The following is a 6,117-nucleotide window of genomic DNA, read 5'->3' on the forward strand; positions in this document are numbered from 1 at the left end:
ATTCTTATGTTTGGATCTGAACAGTTACTTAATTGAAATGGATATCAACCTGTCGGTATACATATAAAATATTAAAGAATTTAAAAGAAAAAATTTAGAATCAAAATATTAATTTTCCCTCATATTCTTACTAATATTCTTTTTCACATCGATGAGCAACTTTCATTGTCATGATAATAAGAAAAAAGTCCGACTCTTTCCATCTCAAAGACTTAATTCCATCAACTCCATTTTTTAATTATAACTAAAGTGATGGTATATAAAATACATTTTGTATATGTTGCTATATATAATAACAATTAGAATGTTTTTAAAAGTTATTTTCAAAATACAACCCTTAAAGACTGGCTAATTAAAGTGAATAGACATATTCGGCCCGTGCATCGCATGGGCATGTATTGCTAGTATATATATAAGTGTTCAAGAGGGACTAACACAGCAATGAATGCTTGTACCAAAAGCTATATAAATTGTACACTTTAACCAGCTACTTTTTAATCTCACGTGGACATATGTCATATTACTGAATATTTATTCTCTTCTCATGTATATACGTATGCACTTCAATTTTAATTCTCCGACACAATTATTTCCTCCGTGCACTTTTACTTGTTCACTTTTTGACTTTTCAAGTTCTTTAAGATTTAATAAATGAACTACTCTCTCCGTCTCATATTACCTGACCACATTACTAAACTACTTTTTTTATTCCACATGCACATATGTCATAGTACTCAATATTTATTCTCTTCTCATTTATACACGTATGCACTTCAATTTTAATTTTCCAACACATATTTATTTCCTCCGTGCACTTTTACTTGTTCACTTTTGACTTTTCACGTTCTTTAGGAATTAATAAATGAAATACTCCCTCCGTCCCATATTACTTAGCCACATTACTAAAAATATATGTCCAAATTTCTTGTTTATTTCTCACGACATATGTCAAAGTACTGAGTATTTATTCTTTTCTCATGTATATATATATGCACTTCAATTTTAATTCTCATTCTCCTACACATATTTATTCCCTCCGTGCACTTTTACTTGTCCACTTTTGGCTTTTCACGTTCGTTAAGAATTAATAAATGAAGTATATATTTTATCATAATATTCATATTTATTGATGTATAGTCTCAATAGCCTTAGAAAATGATTTGAAAATGAGTAATTAATGTGAAGGGTAAAACAAGAAGAAGAAGAAGAAGAAGAAGAAGAAGAAGAAGAAGAAGAAGAAGAAGAAGAAGAAGAAGAAGAAGAAGAAGAAAATTCTCCTGATATGTCAATGTGGACAAGTAAAAGTGAAGGGAGCGAGTGACTTTTATCCCTGTTTTCCTTCTTTGTCAATAATTTACTTATTTTACTCTCCTTTGCATTCTCTGATTATTGTTTCTTTACATTTATAAAATGTATTACTTTATATTTTCATTTCGGAACTAAAATTTGGTGATTTACGATATAACATATATCTTTCTAATTTTGATTTCTTTGTAAAACTTCTTTTTATCTATAATTGTTAATATAAAAAAATTATAATATATTTTTTAATTAATTTAATAAAAATATTTTATTAGTTTTGTTTTTAAAAATCCAATATATACAACAATGGTTCTTATGTTTGGATCTGAAGAATTAGTTAATTGAGATGGATATCAACCTGTCGGTATACATATAAGATATTAAAGAATTTAAAAGAAAAAATCTAGAATCAAATATTAATTTTCCCTCATATTCTTACTAATTTTCTTTTTCACATCAATGAGAAAAAAAGTCTGACTCTTTCCATCTCAAAGACTTAATTCCGTCATATTTTTTTAATTTTTAAACTCCATTTTCTAATTATAACTAAAGTGATGGTACATAAAATACATTTTGTATATGTTTCTTATATAATAACAATTAGAATGTTTTTAAAAGTTATTTTCAAAATACAAACCTTAAAGACTGGCTAATTAAAGTGAATAAGCATGTTCGGCCCGTGCATTGCACAGGCATATATTGCTAGTTTAATGCTTAAAAAAAGCTGACAATATAACTCAGAAAACACAATATAAAAAGGAAAAGAGCAAATTAGAGTGATATTTTTTTTCTCTAAGACCAGGATAAGTTTATACTCCCTCCGGTCTACGTTACTTGTGGCATTTTCGTTTTACACAACTCTTAAGAAACTATGTGTTTTACAATTATATTTTTATTTATTGTCTTTAATCATTTAGAATATCCTCTTCAATAAATATTGTTTCTTTAATCTCTCTTCAATAATAATTGTAGTCATAGTATGGACGTGAATTGATCTAACCAATCACAATATTGGAGTATGTGTATGTGCTTTTTATTAAGATTTTCTATGCTAATTATTCAATATTTATTACTCCCTCCATCCCAATTTAAGTATTTTAGTTTAACTGATCACAAAGTTTAAGGGATAAAAAAGACTTTTGATTATTGTGGTCCTAAATTAAAAATGGTGTAATGTACTAAAATGTCCTTTGAATCTTGTGGTTTTAAACTTGTCATTTAGGATGTTTGAATTGTTAACTTATTAAATATAAAAATACTCTTTTTGGCCCAAAAAAGAAAGTGAGACATTTATAGCCTGTTTGGCCAAACTTTAAAAAAATACTTTTGGCGAAAAGCAGTTTGTTTGACCAGTTAATTTAAAATGTATTTTTGAGCAACAATTAGTGTTTGGCCAACCTTTAAAAAAAATGATTCTAAGAGCCCGTTTGGCTTACTTGATTTAAAGTAGCCGATAAGTATTTTTAAGTGTTGAAACTGATTTAATAAATAAGCAATTACGTGTTTGGATAAAACAGCTGAAACTTACAATAAGCAATTGAAGTGTTTGGCAGAAAAAGTGCTGATAAGCAGGCTTTTTGTTTAAATGACTTAATTATCCTTAAAGTTGTTTACACTAATAAAAAAGTGGTTTTTACAAGATTTTCAATTTCAGATTGATTCAAATACAAATCATTTATGTCTCATTTTATCTTTAATACAAAATTTAATTAAACAAGATTTTTTTATATATATAAATTATTTTATGATAATTTAAAAGATAATCAAAAGCTATAATGTAACAATTAATAATTTGAATAGTGCAAAACATAATTATGAAATATTTGTATAGAACAAACAAAAGCTTAATGAAATTTTGGTTGCTTCTTGATGGGTGTTACACCTCAGAATTTGAGGTTGTTATGCAGTGAATAAACTAACGCAAGTTATGGTGTATATGATACCCTACAAGTAAAAAGGGATACTTAATGATTCTAATTAAGATTCCAAAGACATTTGAGGCGAGAGAAGAGAGCTCGTTGGAGAAAGTTAAGGTAGAAAGTGTCTTACCCCGTGTGCAAATGTACCAGCAGGTATTCCCAGTAATTTACAGGGTTAGAAGTTAAACGGATCAAATCGGCAAAATCTGAACTGAATCAGGAAAAGTCTGCAGGCACCAAGTCACAGTCGACGGGTCGTCGACATATCGACGGACCGTCGATGTGTACCGTCCCTGCGTTTCTGCGATCAGGTATTTGCAGGCGCGAGTCGACGGAGCCTATCTAGAATTTTCTGGTGTCAGCTATAAATAGACGAGCCATGCTCTTATTTTTCAGATTTCACTTCTCTCCAAGTCCTGAAAACTCTAGAATACTCTCCATATCAATTATCACAAACCCAAGAGGAATTAAAGAGCAAGCACCAAGAAATTAGTAGAATCAAGTGCAAGGATGTTCACTAGGGCTTGTGGAAACCAAGAATCTCTTTAGTATTGAAGTAGGGTTTTCTCTCAAGTGGAGTATTTTCATCCAAAGTACATTCCTATGTGATAAAAGGTGAGTTTCACATTTAATTCATGTTACTAAGAATATTGAGTAGTTGAAAGGCTTGGATTATGGAAGAAAGTAGAGTATGAAGTTCAAATATGGGAATAGCGGAATTCTTGAATTGTAACTTAACTTGAGTCATAGTTCTTGACATACCATGAGTGTAATTTTGTTGTGAATAATGCAAATGGTGTTAAAAGAGTATTATATGAGAATATATATGGTATTATGTCATAGTTTTGGTTATGGACAACATTGGAAGGGCATTGTAAGGATTGAATAATGTTGAACTTGATGAAGTTTATCGATCGTAGTATTGTGGGTGTTATTATCGACGTTTAGGAGTTGTCTATTAGATAGAGAAGGTTGTTGAAACAAAGGAAAAGGCTGCCCAATTTTCGTTATCCCTTAGTTGTTTTAGTTGAGGCCTAAGTATGTTCCCGGTTATCTAATCTTCGTACGAATTCTCTTGAATGTAGAATCGTCAGCTTGGAGGGAGAACGCTTGTTGTTGAGGAGACGTGAAGGTATGTAATGCTAGTCCCTTCTTTTCTAAGGCATGATTTCCTCTATCTTTTCATGATCTCCTTACATTCCGAAAGTTACAAATCTATGATCATTAAGAACTTCCCATGAGATATGGATAAGAGATGTGTTATGATAATATCAATAATAATGATGATTCTATGTCCCGAGATTCTAAAGCTTCTGAAAAGATGCTATTATGAGATTAATGATCTTGATGTATGATTTCTTTGGTTGTTATTCATCATTGATAGTTTCATCTCATAATGCTATTTCCTTCGAGGTGAGACATGAGGACTATGACTATTTCATAAGATAATCGGAGGTTGTCGACCTTACGTCACTCCGATAGAGTTATCACTTTTACTTGAGCTCTTATGCATGCTTCATGTTAAGTATATGATGATTATTACACCGTGCCTATTTGGCCGTACATGACACCGCTAAGGCGGGCGGCTTATGATTACACCGTGCCTAGATGGCCGGACATGACACCGCTAAGGCGGGCGGCTTATGATTACACCGTGCCTATTTGGCCGGACATGACACCACTAGTGGGCGGCGTGCGATAGTTATCCGGACGCGGGTTAACGATGATGGTATATTTGATATGCATGACATGTGTTTTCTTTAAAAAGTTAAGCACGCATAATATTCGCCTTAAGAGGAAATTGACGTACATGTTATATCTTTGCCTCATGTTCCATTATTTCTTTATTATGTTAGCATTATTCATGCCTTACATACTCAGTACATTATTCGTACTGACGTCCTTCTTCTTTTTGGACGTTGTGTTCATGCCCACAGGTAGACGGAGAGACGGACTGGATTCCTAAGAGCCTGTTCAGCATATATATACAGGAGCACTCCACTACTCCGGAGTTGCAGATTTTGGGAATATTCTTTTGTGTACATATTGAGGGTATGGCGGGGTCCTGTCCCGTCCTCATGTTCAGTACTCCAGTTAGAGGCTCGTAGATACATATGTGTGGGTAGTAGAAGCTATGCAGTCTTATCAATGTATATTCTGTATATCATTTTTGTAGCCTTGTGGGCCTATGCATATCGATATGTTTAACCTGGGTGATGTTGGCGATCATTTCATAGTAGGTTTACTTTGAGAATTATGTATGTTTGAGATGAGTATGATAGCTAGAAGGATATGTGGTGCTCGGTAGTCAGCTCCGGGTACCAGTCATGGCCCCCTTGTCGGGTCGTGACAATGGGGGTCGCAGAGTTGTTGTTCAAAGGAATCGTATAAAAGAATGAAGTTAGGAAGAGGGTTAGGGGTTTTATTTCAGCAACGGTATTTGAGGGATTACAAAATAATATTAGGAATAGAATAGTAAAATCTTTTGTCAAACTAAAAGTGCTTATAAGCTGAAAATAATAAGTTAAGGAAGTCCAACTTATGATTTATTGGCTTATAAGGACTTGACTGATAAGCATTTTTATTTTTTATCAAACGCGAAGGTAAGTCGAAAAGTGCTTATAAGTTGATTTGACCCGCTTATAGGCTTAGTCAAATAAAATAAGCAATTATTGAAAAAAATAAGTATTTTTGGAGAAAAATAAGCTTATTCAAACAGGCTATAAGTGTATTTTTCTCATTGGGCAGAAGCTATTTCTTTCATCTTTTCAAAACAGTTTTTGCTACTCTGCAGAAGCATTTATTTTCTACCAAAAGCTTGGCCAAAAACTTCATTTTTTTAAAATACGCACTTTCGGAAAAAAATATTTTGGGACGGATGGAGTAATTCCAAGAA

Source organism: Lycium barbarum, chromosome 7 (assembly GCF_019175385.1).
Source record: "Lycium barbarum isolate Lr01 chromosome 7, ASM1917538v2, whole genome shotgun sequence".
Classification (NCBI taxonomy): Eukaryota; Viridiplantae; Streptophyta; class Magnoliopsida; order Solanales; family Solanaceae; genus Lycium; species Lycium barbarum.